This window comes from Tamandua tetradactyla, chromosome 12 (assembly GCF_023851605.1).
Source record: "Tamandua tetradactyla isolate mTamTet1 chromosome 12, mTamTet1.pri, whole genome shotgun sequence".
Taxonomy (NCBI): Eukaryota; Metazoa; Chordata; class Mammalia; order Pilosa; family Myrmecophagidae; genus Tamandua; species Tamandua tetradactyla.
Window position 1 is genome coordinate 21574399 of NC_135338.1, and position 18053 is coordinate 21592451.

The following is an 18053-nucleotide window of genomic DNA, read 5'->3' on the forward strand; positions in this document are numbered from 1 at the left end:
AGCTTTCTAAGGAACCACCAAATTACCTTCCACAGCTGGTGTACCATTTTACATTCCCATCAACAATGGATAAGTGTGTCTCTTTCTGCACATCCTCTCCAATACATGTAATTTTCTGTTTTATTGATAATGGCCATTCTGGTGGGTATGAGATGATATCTCATGGTGATTTTGATTTGTATTTTCCTAATAACCAGGGAAGTTGAGCATCTTTTCATGTGCCTTTTAGCCATTTGTATTTCTTCTTCTGAGAAGTGTCTGTTCATGTCTTTTGCCCATTTTTAAATTGGGTTGTTTTTCTTTTTGTTGTTGAGTTGAACAATCTCTTTATATATTCTGAATATTAGACTCCTATCTGTTATGTCATTTCCAAATATTGTCTCTCATTGTGTAGGCTGCCTTTTTACTTTTTTGACAAAGTTCTTTGATGCACAGAAGTGTTTAATTTTGAAGAGTTCCCATTTATCTATTTTTTTCTTTAATGCTCATGCTTTGGGTATAAGATCTAGGAAACTGCCTCCTAATACAAGTTTTATAAGATATTTCCCTATATTTTCTTCTAAAAGTTTTATGGTCTTAGCTTTAATGTTTAGGTCTTTGATCTATTTTGAGTAAATTTTTATATAAGGTGTGAGATATGGCACCTCTTTCATTCTTTTGCATGTGGATATCCAGTTCTCCAAGCACCATGTATTGAAGATGCTGTTCTGTCCCAGGTGAGTTGGCTTGACTGCCTTATCAAAGATCAATTGTCCATAGATGAGAAGGTCTATATTTGAACACTTATTCAATTCCAATGGCCAATGTGCTGGTTTAGAAGGAACTGTGCCCCCTGGAAAATCCATGTTTTAATCAAAATCCCATTTTTCAAAGGTAGAATAATCCTTGTTCAATACTGTATGTTTGAAACTGTGATTGGATAGTCTCCCTAAGGATGTGATTTAGTCAAGAGTGGTTGTTAAACTGGTTTAGGTGATGACATGTCTCCACCCATTTGGTGGGTCTTGATTGGTTTATTGGAGTCCTATAGAAGAGGAAGCATTTTGGAGAATGAGAGAATTGGAGAGAGCAGAGAATGCTGCAGCACTATGAAGCAGAGAGTCCATCAGCCAGTGACCTTTGGAGATGAAGAGGGAAGATGCCTCCCAGGGAGCTTCATGAAACCAGAAACCAGGAGAGAAAGCTAGCAGATGACACCATGTTTGCCATATGCCCTTCCAGCTAAGAAGTCCTGACCATGGTTGCCATGTACCTTCTCACTTGAGAGAGAAACCCTGAACTTCATCGATCTTCTTGAACCAAGATATCTTTTCTGGGATGGATGCCTTTGATTGGACATTTCTATAGACTTGTTTTAATTGGACATTTTCTTGACCTTAGAACTATAAACTAGCAACTCATTAAATTCCCCTTGTTAAAAGGTATTCCGTTTCTGATGTATTGCATTCCAGCAGCTAGCAAACTAGAACAGTCAGTATATCTGTCTTTATGCCAGTACATGCTACTTTGAACACTGTAGCTTTGTAATACACCTTAAAGTCAGGTAGTGTTGGATCTCTGACTTCATTTTTTTTCCTCAGGATATCTTTAGGTATTCAGGGCACCCTGCCCTTCCACATAAATTTGGTTATTGGTTTTTCTATTTCTGAAAAGTAAGTTTTGGGGGTTTTAATTGTTATTGCATTGACTCTAAAAATCAATTTAGGTAGAACTGACATCTTAACTACATTTAGTCTTTAAGTCCATGAACACGGTATGCCCTTCCATTTATTTAGGTCTTCTGTGATTTCTTTTAGCAATTTCTTGTAGATTTCTTTGTATAACTCTTTTGTATCCTTAGTTAAATTTATTCCTAAATATTTTATTCTTTTGGTTACAATTGTAAATGCATTTTTTTCCTTGACTTCACCCTCAGATTGTTCATTACTATTGTATAGAAACACTACAGAGTTTTGAGTATTGGTCTTGTAACCTGCCACTTTGCTGTACCCATTTATTAGCTCTAGTAATTTTGCTGTGGATTTTGGGGCATTTTTGATGTATAGTACCATATCATCTGCAAACAGTGAGAGTTTTACTTCTTCCTTTCCAATTTTGATGCCCTGTATTTCTTTATCTTGTCTAATTGCTCTGGCTAGAACTTCCAGCACAATGTTGAATAACAATGGTGACAGTGGACATCCTAGTCCTGTTCCTGATTTTAAGGGGAAAGCTCTCAGTCTTTCCCCATTGAGGATTGTGGGTTTTTCATATAATCCCTTTATCATGTTGAGGAAATTCCCTTCTCAAAGAATAGAAAATTTATGTCTCTATAACACTGTGACAGTTGAAATTATTATATTCCCAGAAAAGCCATATTTTAATTCAGATCCAATTCTTGTGAGGTCAAGACCTATTGTTTAGCATGGGAAACTTATCATCAACACACCAGGAACATCTCATTTAAATAAAAGCACAATTGTTTTCTCTCCTACTGGAAGGCCTTAAAATTACAGCATCCTGAGACTTTCTTTTATTTTCAGTACTGTTTGCTTTGTGATGTCATCATCAGGAAGGAATCACCTGGACTGCTTTATATCCACTGTTGCATCTGCAATTGTTTCTTCATAATGATAGCTTACCAGCCTTCCCCTTATTTGGATTAAATGACATCTTAAGAAACATATTGAAAAAGAAAATAAAGATATCATTGAGGACACATTTTATAGTAACTGATGCATTTTTTAAAGTTTTTTATTGAGAATTATTATAATAGTTCAAATACATTGATGTCTATAGATAGAAAAGCACATATTAAAGCATTGGGTGTCCTTTATAAAAAATGTTAAAAGCGTATTAAACAACACAAACAGACTTTTGCATACCAATGTTCATAGCAGCATTATCCACAATTTCCAAAAGATGGAAACCAAATGCTCATCAACAGACAAGTGGATTAACAAAACGTGGTATATGTATATATGTATGATGGAATGTTGTTCAGAAGTAAGATGAAATGATGTCCAGAAGCATATGGTAAGATAGATGAGCCTTGAGGACATAATACTGAGTGAAATAAGCCAGAGACAAAAGGATAGATACTGTATGACTACACTTTTCTGACCATAGTAAAGGTAAAATTGGAAGCTTATAATACAAATTATAGGGGATTTAGAGATACATAGACACCAGAGGTGGGTGAATGGTTATCTAATGAGGTTGAACTCCAATGTAAGGGAATAGACAGAAGTGAGGGTGTTTCTATAGTGGCTCTATAAGTAATATTACCATATTGAAGGTAGACATGATTTAAGGGGTCGTATAGGCTATGTGTCCCATTGATTAACACTACAAATATATTTTCTTGCATGAACTTCTACAAATGTATGATTCATGTATAAAGAGTTCAGGGTATAGGGGGTGTTCTAGTTTGCTAGCTGCCAGAATGCAATATACCAGAAATGGAATGGCTTTTAAAAAGAGAAATTTAATGAGTTGCTAGTTTACAGTTCTAAGGCCGAGAAAATGTCCCAATTAAAGCAAGTCTATAGAAAAGTCCAATCTAAGTCATCCAGGGAAAGATACCTTGGTTCAGGAAGGCTGAGGAAGTTTAGTGTTTCTGTCTCAAGTGGAAGGGCACATAGTGAACATGGCCAGGGTTCCTATCTCATCTGGAGGGACACATGGTGAACACAGCATCATATGCTAGCTTCTTCTCCTGGCTTCCTGTTTCATGAAGTGTCCCATGAGGCATTTTCCTTCTTCATCTCCAAATGTCACTGGCTAGTGGACTCTGCTTCTCATGGCTATGTCATTCTGCTCTGCTCTCTCTGAATCTCCCATTCTCCAAAATATTTCCTCTTTTATAGGACTTCAGAAACCAATCAAGACCCACCTGAATGGGTGGAAACATATTACCACCTAATTCAGTTTAACAACCACTCTCCATTACATCACATCTCCAGGGAGATGATCTAATAACAGTTTCAAACATACAATGCTGAATAGGGATTAGAAGAAACAGCTGCCTTTACAAAATGGGATTAAGATTAAAACAGGGCTTTTCTAGGGGACATACATCCTTTCAAACCATCACAGGGGAAAAACTTCGATTCCATGTTATGGGATATGTTTAACAGGAAAACATCAGTAATACCACAGCAACACCAAGGGTAAATAATGTTTGGAGAGGCAAGAATTAAGAGGAGGTTTAGAGCTCCTGTTTGGTGAGAGTGTGTTTACTGGTTATCTTGGGAACAATGAAATTATCTAAAATTGAGAGTGTTGATGGACTGTGGACTTTGGACATTTTACATGATATCTAATGAATGCAGATGGCTGAAGTATGAACTGACTGAGAAGTAGATCAGCAAATGATGGTATATATATATATATATATATATATATATATGATTAAATATTTTATTATTACAAAAAGGAATTAAGTTGTGAGGCATTCAACATTCTGAAAGAACATGTGGGACAATTGGTGAGACAAAATAAGCTAGAAACAAAAGAGCAGTTATTGTAGGGTCTCATTTAAAAAATGCTTATAAGAAAACAGTGGCCTAGATTGTAAGCTCTTATAGCAGTCATATTTTTGTCTGGAGTGGCAATTATTATATCTGGATTTTATGAGGATGTTTTATAAATGTATAACCTGGTATCCTGAGATAAGAATGAAGACAATTATGTTGGGTTTAAGGTAATTCACAAAACAGAGGTTAGGAAGACATTGTCTATATTTTAGAACCTCACCTACTCTTTGAGACCAAAGGGAGAAAGGTTTATTTTTTCCAGAACTTACATTTTCTGTAGCACATAATCTAACTCAATCTGTCTGGATAGCTCATTTAAAGAATTGAAACACAGGGAGCCCAGAAGAATGAGAGCCTTTAATCCTATATAGCTTAATGGAATGCCTGGATACATCCCACAATATATCAAGTAGATAATTAAAAAGTACTGGCAAAGTTTCTTGAGGAAGAGGGATAGGAGAAAAATATGAAACTATTAAGCTTTACCACCACAGGAAACCTCATACTGTGTCAAACATCAGTGACACCCAAATAAATAGGCCAAGCTCTTGATCTTGAGGTTTACTCTTGTGAAGCTTATGTAGGTAGTGGAGCTCAGCCAACCTCTATACATATGCCTAAAAGTCATTTCTGAGGACCTCTTTTTTTTTGCTTAGATGTGGCCTCACTCTATGCCCAAAGCTGAAGGTAATATCATTGCCCACCCCCCTTTCATGGGACATGACATCTAGGGGTGAAAATCTCCATGGTGCTGTGGGAGGTAATTCCCAGGGATGAGTCGGGCCCTGTACCATGGGCTCAACAACACCATCCTGGCCAAAAAGGGGGAAAGAAGTGTGACAAATGAGATATCAGTGGCTGAGAGATTTCAAATAGAGGTCTAGAGGCTACTTTGGAAGTCAGTCTTATAAAAGCTTCAGTTAGACATTTCTACCTTCATAACTTGCCAAACCCTAACCTAAAACATTCCAGCCAGTCCCAAAGAATATCTAGAGCAATATATGAGATCTTACAAAGGTTCCATGCATTAGGGTAACTTTCTGAAAACCTACAACCTCCAGATGTGTCTCTGGTCCAGATAAGTCTTGAGAGGTGCCAGCCTCTCCAGAACATCAGCTTGTTCCAGCTACTTGCACCTAATTATTGACAGCACTTTCCAAGATGAAAAAGTTAGAATGGGCATAGCCCAAATACCTCTAAAAATTGGGAGAAAGATCAAAGGTGATGATGGGGTCATATAGAGAAGGTAGGGGTTAACAAACATGTATAATCATTGAATCATTATATTAATATTTCCTTTAGACTCTAGTATCTTAGAACAGCTAGACGTAAAAACCAAAAATTGTGGAATTGTAACCCTGAAATCTGAAATCTGTCCTACAACTAATTGTTGTGCTGTGCTTTGAAATTTATTATTTTTTGTGTATATGCTATTTTTCACAAAAAAGAAAAAAAAAGTAGTGATTAAAAAGCAAATATTCATCTTAACATCCAATCTTCTAGAGCAGTTGGTAGGAAAAATCTGAGATGATGATATGGTAACCCATGACAAACTCTGGTATCTGTCCTGTAACTACTTGCAGAAGAGTACTTTGAAAAGTATTGCTTTTTTCTTTCTTTGCTTTGTATATATGTTATGTTATACAATAGAAATTTTAAAAAGCATATTAAACAGTAATGATGCATGAAGGAATCAGAAACATAAGAATTTATTTTTATTTTTTATATTAATTTTCCTTCTACAATGCTGCTATTAAATTTATTAAAGGAATGTATGTATATATATTACACTTTTTTCAGTTTAGCCAATTTCCCTTGATATATTTTTGGATCTGGCTTGGCATCCATGTGCTGTGAGACCTGGAAAGGGCAGGGCACTGGATTTCCTGCAAGAACACCAGCGGTGGGCATCAGAAGGGGCTGTGAGGACAGCTGAGAAGAGTGTCCTGGGGTAGGGAGATGTGGTATCCTGGGAAAGGCCTGCAGGCCTGGTTGTCTTAGGGAAAACTCCTCTTCCTCATGCGAGGGTATGTCTTGATGTAGGGGCATTCTGGGCCCAGAAACATGAAGAGTAGGAGACTGTTGCCAGTGGAAGGAAAGGACCAGAGTGGGCTCAGGTGAGGGAGGTGGGTCTGGGGAGGATAAGGCAAGTAGCCTCCCAGCATCAGATTTGGAAAAGGGCATGACAGAAGGAGGGAAGACCTGGGAGGTCATGCACAAATGTTGACCTTCTCTGATGGCCTTACTCTGCTCACAGGATCATGTCCAGGGAGACCCCAACATGTGAAGTCTTTGAATATTTATTTTTCTTGAGCTGGGTGTGGCTGGGACTAGCCCCTCCACTCCCTCTGTCTCTGGGACCTGAGCACAGGCCCTGAAGGGGGGAAGATGTGAGACTGAGATGCTGTCAGGGTAAGGACTCACTTGAAAGACTTCTGAGCATCCGTGTCAGCAGTGGAGTCTAGAAGAGGCTCAGAACTTCAAGGAAGAGGAAAGCAGGGTGAGGATGGGTTGTCATCTTCACCCTAGGATTCCAGGCACTGTTTGAGCTCAGTCTTTGGAGTCAGGCAGCTAATGACTCAGTATCTGGTCTTAGTATCAGGCAGAGGGAGGTATCAAGGGGCCAGGCACAATCAGAGAATGTTTGGGTTTCACCTCCCCATTTGTCTGGAGCACTATGGGGGCCCCAATGTTGGCATCAGCTGTTGAGCTGTAATATACAGCCTTGTCCCTAGGATGGAACCCTGAAGATACTCAGGAAGGCTGTACTGCCCAGCTAGGGGCTGGAGAACTGAGCTGGGATCCCTGAGGGCTGAGAAGTTCTCAGCATCATAGGTTGGAGCCCCTCAGGGAGCTGTTGGTACCAGCCAACACCAAGTGCTCCAAGGTAGCTGCTCCCCTTGCAAGACATGGTTATGATCTGTCCAGGAGACTGACATGGAGGCTTCTTGAATATACCCAGACTGTTCCACAGATCCTGAAATAAGAAATGGGACACACAGGGATGGTGAGTTTGGAGTCATTGCCATGTCACATCCTCAGGACAAGAGGAACATGGCAAGACCTGAGCCCTCACCTTGTCCCTTCTCCAGATCAAATGAGAGCTGGTCACCCTGACAAGCTGGTTACTTGTTCTTGATGGATAGCATCAAGTTAGAAGATTCATGGACTAAGGAACCCAGTATTCAAGTTGGGGTGTAACACCATACTTGGGAACTTGGGGAAATCCTTCCATCATATATCCTTTAAGAATTATTTTCACAGCACATTTATTGCTTTTTTTTTTTTTTTTTTTTTTTTTGCTTTTGCTTTGGAGCTGAAATGAAAAAGTACAGGCAAAATTGGAAGAATAACCCTTCCTCCTGCCTGAATTGAGGGTTGGGTGTACAGTGAAGACAGGAGAATGCCACTGAACATGAGAGTGAGGATATTTGGATGAAGTGGGAGAGAGGATGCTGGACAGGATGTTGAAGACTGAGAACACCAGTCACTGTGTGTGTGCCCAGGCAACTCAACCTGTGGACATTATCAAAGGAGAATATCTGTGACTATGTAAGGAATGACATTTTCTCCCTCCCTTGTCCTTCTCATTTCCCCATTTATTTCTTTAGTTTCCTTAAGATAATGGTCCATCAATATAATCATCTGTTCCTGAAAACAGTCTGGTTCTCTTCCCTCTTGTCTTTTATTCTGACTCACTGCATTTTACTCTGTCCTGTCTAAATCACCTACTGTTTGCTCTTCACCTGAGTCAATACACTGAATAAAGTTATAAATGGAATTCATCACCATGTGGACTGCTCTCATTTTAACTTCATGAAGATTCCCCTGTGCTCCTAGATGCTGTTCTGGATTCCAAATCAGTGCTTCACTCCAGAAGGAGCTTAGGCTTCTGGGAGCTGCAAACATGTGTATGAACTACAACATCACCTGTTCACACATCTAGACATGCTGCCAAGACTATGTGACCTCATGGGCAACAGGTCAAGGTGCTACAGAAGTGTGATCATGTGCCCTGGTTTGAAAAGTGGATAGAGGCTCTTCAGAGGAACAGGATAAAATTGGTATTTCTCAAAGAATGAAAATATCTCTTGGCAAGCTCAAAAGCTGGCATTCACTAAAAGATCCGAAGCACTTGCTAAGCTTTGGAGAGTGAGTAGACAGAAAATGCACCCCCTCTCATTCTACCCCACACTTGTTTTCATTGTGAAAATTGCCCCCATGATTAGGCTGCCAAGTTCTTTAATAAATAGTCCAGGGCCACACTCATCATCTTCCCTGGGGCACTCCCTATCCATGACCTGCAGAGAGAGCTTTCTCCTTCCAGTCAGTCAGGGCCTGCAGGGTAAAAATTTTTTGGTGGTTCCTCATGGATGTTTCCTGAAGAATCCAAAACGCTTAACAGTCCCTGACATGTCCTTAACTCTCTGGCCTCTGCCCACTTCCACAGCCCATCTCACAGCACCCTCTCCTTGTTCTCATTGCCCAGACACACTCACTACCTTGTCCTTTGCAACACTGATCTCTTCTCCCTTCCAGTGCACCACACTAGCTCCTTCTCTGTCTGTTGGGATTAGAAGAGATACCATGTGAACTCATGATAGAAACATCCACTTTGGCAACTTGATGAACTGTTTAAAATAGGGCATGTGTCCATCAACACAAATAGGGAGAGAGTTTTTTTTCCAAATATTTGTTATTATGGATATTTTTGAAGTTAAAAAATATGAGAAATATTATGCTGAACAATTTTCCCCATTGTCCACTTTTACCCATCATCACTATGATTCTTCTGCTTAATCTTTTACTCTTCACCCTCATCAAACAACACTCTGTTCAAGGACTTTAAGACAAATATTAGACATATCACTTAACTGATATGTGAGTCAGCATGTACATATATATTTTATATTCCTCAAATCTTGTATGTCAATGCATTGGATTCCAACTCCTGTCCCATAAATTACTTTGTGTTTTTATTTCCATAATGTATACCTAAAGATTGAACTCATTAGAAATTGAAGGAATCAAAGTGGATCTTAAAATTTACAGTATAAAGGATCATGTTTCTTAGAATTAAGTACAGAATGGCTCATGCATTCTCAATCATTCTTTGACTCCCTTCATCCACTTCTTCCATTGCAGACACATCACTTAACTTGGACAGTGAATTTCAAACTACTTCATTTGTACATTGAGGCATTTCCTACCAGTGTCCTTTGTGGATGGAAGTTTGATTTATGGAGTGGAATATCAGAATTTTTATTACATGGTGGATTTTGAGTTCTTGCTTATGAATATCTATCTTATAGGATTTTAGTTAAGTTGAACATTAGCAGACATTCCCAAACTACCCCAGATACTGCAATTTATTTGCTCATGGACTTTGCCTTCTTTGCTCAGAATTTGCTCTGCCATCTACAGAGTACCTGTGATTTCTTACTCAGGATGTGGGGACCCATCTCCACCTTCTATACCTTCTCCACATGAACTCATGGAGTACAGTCCATCATATGGGTCACCTGTCCCGGGCTCTAACCATTGCCTCACATATGCTGTTAAGGAAGCCACCCAGAGCTCAAGTCCATGTTCCTTCTCCTGTTCTCCAGAGCTGGGGTCAGGGTTTGTCTTTGGCATCTCCTCTCTAATGAACTGAAATACATAATCTGGAAGTGTTCAGAAAACAATAAGCATGATGTTTGCTTCACACTGAATTTCTTTCTGGGATTTCAATTTAGGTGAAACCATATGCTCATTAAATAAATACATATTTTTTGTACTAAGTGTCAGGCAACAGTCTCAGGACCATAGCTACATTAATGGCAAAATAGACCCTCACTTCTTTGAGTGGTAATAATGGATTGACAGTGTGTGGTTTTATTGTCATACACTACTCCATGTACTGCATAAACATGTGTTTTTTCTCTACATAAGAAAGTTGTTGGCCTCCTGTGGATGGGGAGGGAAGTCCTGAAGGTCTTGTCCCATGGGTAGTGGAGACTGAACTGGCCCTAGAAGGCCTCTCCTTGCCGTGCTCATTCCACCATCATGCCATCTTGGGCTAATATCCAAGGTCTCAGCAATGACAGCCATTCAGGGCAGAGGGTCCTGTCCTGTTCTGAATGTCCACATGGGCTATTAGTGGAGGGAGTGATTCCACCAGGGCTATCTCCTGCCCATGAGCCACTTCGCTTTGGGGAGGACAATGGTGGGCCTCCCAAGGCCTCATACAATGTGTATGAAAATGTTTCCATTTTATTTTTACCAGCTCGTAAAGGTATGCTGATCTGAGCCCTTTGGACACTTTGAGGAGATTGGGGGATGGTGAATGATGGGAGAAGCTCAGTGTGCACATGGAACAGTAAGGAGTCAGGGTCAAGGTCCCAGATTTCTATGAAAATACCAGAGTCATGCTCTGTGTGGATGGATCACTAATACTGAGTGGGGATGAAAGTAACAGGATCTGATGGGCAGTCCTGCTGAGTGCACCTATGGATGGCTCTACATAGCCTGGAAACTAAACATCTGTCATGAGGCAAGTGAGTTGGGACAACCACATTTGTGCACATACAATCTCACATGCTACAAGAATTCTTGAGAAAATATTCTGCAACACAAATGATCTTGTGCTGTGAATCACAAACAGGCATGATCAGAGAGCACAGAGACAGACACTTCTTTGACATAAGCAGTGAATGACCCACACACCTGGGTAGAGACTGCAGGCAGGTGAGGAAGCTTCCCTCAAGCTTCTGATCAAACCAGTGGGAGGGAGGAGGAGACAGAGCATGTAAATGGGAGGTTTTTGTCTCACTTCCCCTGTGTCACTATAGGTTACACATAGCTGCTCCCACTGCCATGGTCTGCCTCACAGAAATAGGCAGACTTGTCCTCAGGGTGGAGGTTGCTGATGGGTAGGTAGTGGTCAGCCCCAGAGCTGGAGCCCAAGAAGCAATTGGGGATCCCATCCCCATTGGATCCAGACATCCCACTACTCCCTACTTCCATCATGAACTGAGGCCTCTTCTCTGGCTTCTCCTGGTGCCATGTAATATAGTAGGTGTTGTGCTCACTGCTCAGGGTGCAGGTGAGCTTGAGTAGGCCCCCAGGGAGGCAGATGTTGAGGGCAGCTGCACCATCACAGGCTAGGAGAGGAACATAGCAAACACAGACACTCATTAGGGCCTGGGGGAAGGGTGGAAGTGAAGGACATTTGTGACTTGTGAGTACCTCCTAGTACTCTTGGCATCAAGATGCTGAGGACAGTACTGACCTGTGCAATGGACAAGGATGGTGAGGAGGCTGAGGGGCATACAGGCCATGGTACAGACACCAGAGCTCTAATGGGGCAGACATAGCCCATGCCTTTCTTATTCCCTCAGCACCCAGGGGACAGGGACCTACAGGCAAATGGTCTCCTCTACTCCTGGCTGCCTCTCCCTCCTTGAGCCCCAGGGAGACCTCAGTGGCTGGTGTCATTGCTAGGTGTGCATGGCCTGGGCTGGGGCTGGCTGAGTTTCCCAGGGCCCATAGAGGACCCAGCTGTGGGACCCAGTGAGTTTGAACAGAGGTAAGGGCAAGAGTCAGGTGTCCCAGTTGAGGGCTTGCAGACCCTCAGCAGCAGGCCCACAGTGCCCCCCACTGCCCAGACTCAGCTCTATTGTGTCTGGGCACAGATGATTGTGACCCTTACAGAGGCTCTTGCCCTCCTCTCTGGGGCCTGACCTCTGCCCATCCCTGTCAACTACCCAGACTCCACCTCTACTTTTCTATTTGGGCCATTTCAATAGGAATTAGAAATTCTTCCCATTTCTGAAGGATCCTCAAGGGACAGCATGTCTCACACACACTACATGGCTTAGAAACATACACTGCCTGAGAACTGGAACAGTCTAGTCAGGAACCCACTTCCCAGCTGCTCACAAGGCCAGGGGCCTCTTCCTATCTTATCCCTCACATGATCAGATGAAGGGGCAGACAGGATGGTTTAGGAGAATAAATGAGCATGTCACATGGTTCACTAAATTCAATGAAAAATTAGGACAACCCAGGAAATAGAAAGTTGCAGTGTGGGTGATAAAGGAGGATCAGCAAACTAAGGGATTAGAGGTTCTACATGGGGAAGGGGTTGTGAGTGCCAACATCCAAGGAAGAATCTGGAGTAATGTCTGTGGCTTTCCTGATATTGAGACATGATACTTAACTGAGGAGGCCTGGGGGAAGAAGAGGGGTAGAAAGAGAGAGGGCACTGAAGATTCAAAAGGTCATCAAGAGTAAGATCTGGGATGGTGAGAAGGTGTGAACAGTCAGTGCTTAAGAATGTAGAGGAGAAGCCAGTGGTAGATGGGGCAAGAGGTTGAGGGGAGTTTAGGCAGAAATGAGTGCCATTTTGGTTTTCTTGTTGCTAAAGAAAGAGAAGCCTCTCTCACCTTCTGCCCTCTTGCCATAGTCCTTTCTTACCTGCTTTCTGCCTGCTGTGGGTACTTCTTTTTTAATCTAAGTCATTCATTTTCTCAGTTCAGGATTATACTGTTTCATTTCTGCTGAGAACTTCCCCCTTTTTATGTGATTCTCATGGATTATTGTTATTAAAAAACGACGATACATTTTGTCAGTGGAGGTTCTAATTAGAAATTCAGAGCCTCAGGTCCAACTCCAGATCCCCTGATTTGGAATCCACATTGTATCCCCACCCCACAGGACCTGTGTGATCACTAGAGATAGAGGAGCCTGCTTTAATACACCCTGTGGGGCCTGGTTGTGGATTGTTTATAACACATCAGCCTAGTTGGCTTCCAACTCACAGGCCCAGGAACTTCCTGCTTTGTGTTCCATGCTTTCACTTCAAGGGAGTAGAAGTGAACTTGGGACTTCCTATGGAAAATGACCATCATTAATTCCTGGCATCAGAAAATCCATGAAAATGGCTGACGGATATTCATAATAAAAATAAGATCATTGGATCCTTATTTCTACAATAATTGGGATCAGAGAAAAACTACAATATTGGATTACTTACAGTTAAACTGATATTAAACTGGAACTCAGGACAGGGTGCACATAATGTCCTGCCAGGGCAGCAAGCCATGCTCATTCCATGCTCCCTGCTCAGCCACCCCTGCTCACACTGTGTGTACCACAGTCAAGTCCAAAGAACCATGGGCCAGGTACAAGGAAGTCATACAGCCCCGGTGATGTGGGTGCCTGGCAGCAAGAGACACACACAGAAAAGCTGCTTCTTAGCAATGGTCATTGCTGCAAGCAGCCAGGCCCTGGGAAATTATACTGAATTTTGCCATTGGTCAGTGGAGTCCTATTCAAACTACTAGGCAGAGTTATAGAAATTCAGCAGCATTGTCTTCTCATGCATGTATGCTGAGGTTGTGGACATGTGAAAAAGGATCATGGATGTGCCCGACTGTTTTAAAGGCAGTCATGTAAATTATCCTGGAAACCTACGACAACACAAGGAGAATGGCCAGGTCTCCTTTTATGTTGCAAGGGGAGACAAAGAGGAAATAATGAAGGTGACTCTTGAAGAGTTGAGGCAATGAGTGTCCCTCCTTGCTGCAACAATGAGGAAAATGGGCATGAAGATATGAAATTGGGTAGTTGGTTATTTGCCCAATTGTGCGCATGCTGTGGAGAACATGCCAGCTGCCATCAGCATTGATGCCATTGTTGGACTTCCATCTCCCCAGGCTTTGGTGTGAATGTTGTTCTGGTGAATTTTCACAAAACCAGATGAAGCTTATCATCTCTGTGGAGGCCATGGTGAACAATGCAATGTACACAGCTATATGGAAAAGCTGCAGGAGGTCAAGAAGGGATTGTCAGACTTGAAAATGGAGGTAAAGATACTTATATAACCACAAAGGAGAACATAGACATTTCCAAGATTCCAAAGATCACTTTCTGACTTCCTCTTTTGAAAGCAGGACAGGACAGTTACAATCAAACTGATTAAACTGGGGCTCAGGACAGGGTACGCATAATGTCCTGCCAGGGAAGCACGCCCTGCTCATTCCATGTTCCCTGCTCAGCCACCCCTGCTCACACTGTGTGTACCACAGCCAAGTCCAAAGAACCATAGGCCAGGTACGAGGAAATCATGGAGCACAGTTGATGTGGGTGCCTGGCATCAGGAGGCACACAGAGAAAAGCTTCTTCTTAGCAATGGTCAGAGCTGCCAGCAGCCAGGCACAGGGAAACTATACTGACTTGTGCCATTGGTCAGTGGAGTCCTATTAAAACTACTGGGCAGAGTTATAGAAATTCAGCAGAGTTTGAGGAGCTGTCTCTCTATCTTTTTCTCTTGAATGTATTTCATTGTGGAAATGGGTGCTCCCAAGTGCCTGGTGCATTAAACCAGGGCATCCTCCTCAAGCACCTGAAGGAGCATGTGCTTCATGGCAACATGACCTACAGTGACATCATCCTGCAGTACACTGCAATTGGCTGTATGTGACTGTGCTGGCCACAGGCACATCCTTGGTCTTGTATGATGGCTCCCCCATGGTTCCCACACCCAGTGTACACTGAAACTTGATTGATGGGTAGGCATCACCATTCTAGAGAGCAGGGCCAAGTGGCTGTCTGTGCTGGAAGAGAAGGACATGAAGCCAGTGGAAACTTGCAGTCTCCAGGTCCTTCTCATAATTCTGCCCATTGGCTTGCTGCTGAAAATGTAAATCTACAAATATGTCTAAGATACATCAATACCAGCATCCTTCTGGGCTCTATCTCATGTGACACTGACCTCATCTCATGTTTCATGGGCCAGAATTCTTCTGTTCCTGTGTAAAAAGGAGAGATTCATGCATAGAACTTGGGAATGGTGGAGGAAGCCTGGAACAAGGAAGGAAACTTAGTCTGGGGGCAGAGGGGTGAATGGGCATGCACCAAGCTGATTCGCTACCAGCCCACACACCTCTGAAATGACAAGAATGTGAAAAAGTGCAGAACAGCATAGCTTGCCAATTTCCCTTGTGTCTAGGTGCACAAGGATTACTACAGGATCAACTTCAATACTGGGGGCCATCATCATGCTTCATGCAGTGACAACACACTCAACCCCAAACCCGGTGTGAATTGGCAACTCAGACACTCAGACATCTATAACATTGCAGAAGCCTTCAAGAAGTGATGAACAGCCTGTATGGGCTGCAGGACAGCAAGGACAGGAGGAGCATATGGTCCTCTTCCTGAAGATAGTTCTGCCCTGCCCCGTTGAAGAGAATCCACAATATCATTCATATCAGCCTATTGATGCACCACCTCCCTAACCTCATCTTAGAAGTGTGGGGGGAGCTGAATGTTATCTCCTTTGTGGAAAGATTGGGCTGTACCTGTGAACTCAGGAGCTCTAAAGGTTGAAATCTGAGGAGAAAGAGAGAAGCCAAGCCCTGCTAAGGGCTTCAGAACTTAGGAAATGGTCCTTAAAATGTCAGCCAGGAGCAGGGGGAATTTTGAACTCAAAGCAGCAAGATAACCTTCTTGTCATTCTCCACCTAGTATGTATTGAAGCAATTTTGCTTCTGGAACCACAATGATTCTTTGGTCATTGAGAAAGTAAGAAGAAGGGTTCATTTCATTGACCCCATAAAGATAGACCAAATTTAGAGCATCAGACCTTCTGTGTTTGGTTGCACAAGTGACAGTAGAGGGCAAAATCTGATGTGGTGTTTGTCCCAGGCAGATTCAATGGGGCATGATGAGTCTGATGGGCATATGGAGGGAGCTCTTGGGGTATGGGTGATGTACTTAGCTTTCTTACAGTGATGACCACTTTTTCTAGACCCAGGGGGCTCTCCAGAACTCCTGAAGGAGGTCCTATTGCAGGGGCTTTACCTGGGAGCCCTGGGTACCAATCACCACAGTAACCCATAATGTTTCCACAGCTCTGCATACAGGAGATACTGTCCACAGGATCTGAGGTCTGCTCAATAGCTTCCTGGGCTGGAGTTATTTTTTGCTATATTTCAGAGCACCTGCTTCTGGTGGCCCATGTACCTACTCCTATACCCTGAGGGTGGTAAATCTCCAAAGGGGTGTGGAAGGAGTGGAGGATATACCTCAATTCCTGTTGGCTCAGCATGAACCACACACATGGGTCACCAGGGTTCCTGAGAGGCATCAGTTGTGAGAAATTCACATCAGGTGGCCCTACCTCCACCCTTCCCTGGAGTAGGATCAGGGTTCCACAGCAATTATAGGCCATTCATTCCCTTTGTTGGTCTCAGGGCCCTAATTCTCACATGTCTAACCCCTCTCTCAGCACAAGATATGAAGATGTAGGCACCAGGGAATGAGCCTGGTCAGCCCTGTGTATAGACTTCTCTCAGAACCCACATCTTCAGACAGCACTTCACATCTTCATATCTTGTGCTGGGCCACAGGGCACCTCAGCCAGCCCTGATCCCAGGTGATATAAGAGTAGGGGACATCTATGCTCTGACCTTAATGTGCAGTGTTCATGTTCTTGAGGACTGTTCATCTATTGGAGCCTCCCCAGGACTCTGGGAAGGATACTACCAACAGCAGAGATGCTTTCCTCCAAGAGGAATATCCCAGCTCCACAGGCTCTTATTTACCCCATATGCCCATCCAGGGGTAGAACTCATAGTTGTCATGATAATAGACTTTTTTTCTGTTTGTATTTTTGCTGTTTAGGTCCTGTTTTTCCTTCCCTGATAATTCAGAGACATTGAATGAGAAAATGGGGTAAGGCATTGGGAACTAGAAACTATATCCATGTATATTCATTGTGTATGGAATTTATTATCATAAGAGTAAACAGACATAGAGACTGTGAGGCCAAGGTTTTCTTCCAATTCCTCATCTGCCCTTGCCACTGTGAGCAGCTCTGCTGTCCCCAATCACATAGAAATAGTTAGCCTTGTCCTTGGGCTGCAGCCTCAAGAAATGCAACTATGTAGCATTGCTTGAGGTGCCTTTGGAAACAGAGACTCAACTGGGGTTGAAGGTCCCTGGTGCTTGTCTGAGTCTGAGGAGTAGTACAGGAAGAATACAGGGGTGCTCCCTGCTTTCTTCTCATATCAGTATATGCTGGAACCACCAACACTGACACTACTGCTCAGGGCACAGATGAGTCTGGTGTTCCCTGAGATGCTGAGAGGGAGAGTGGCTAACTCAGTAGAGGCTAGGAATGGGAATCTACACACACAGACACACATGGGAGATGGGGCAGGGACCAGGAAAGCTACTTGAGGTCTGAGTTAGAGGGTCTGAAAAAGGCTGGAAGATTTCCAAGGGGTCTCTGAAGACTGTCTCTTCATATGCAGTGGGAGAGAAGCACAAGGAGGGGAGGAGTCCAGGCCATGGTGGGCACAGCCTTTTGGGACCCACTGTGGAGCTGTCTGCCTCAGGCCTCCTTTTCTCCCCCACACTCTGCCAGAAGAGAGGATGTTCATGCCAATGTGTTCCTATCCACTGCTTGCCCAGGCCCTCCATGAGCCCTGATGCTGGAACTCAGCTCACCCTGTGGACTGAGGAGGATGAAGGATGGGTTTGCCC

The 18053-nt window shown here is 42.9% G+C and overlaps 3 pseudogenes; 2 read left to right on the plus strand and 1 right to left on the minus strand.

Annotated features, from left to right (window-relative positions):
- Positions 1-11351: 11351 nt before the first annotated feature.
- Positions 11352-11839, minus strand: LOC143651379 (immunoglobulin lambda variable 4-69 pseudogene; annotated as a pseudogene).
- Positions 11840-13580: 1741 nt separating this feature from the next.
- LOC143651380 (acetoacetyl-CoA synthetase pseudogene) lies at positions 13581-14436 on the plus strand (annotated as a pseudogene).
- A 109-nt stretch (positions 14437-14545) lies between these two features.
- LOC143651381 (acetoacetyl-CoA synthetase pseudogene) lies at positions 14546-15663 on the plus strand (annotated as a pseudogene).
- The last annotated feature ends 2390 nt before the right edge of the window (positions 15664-18053 follow it).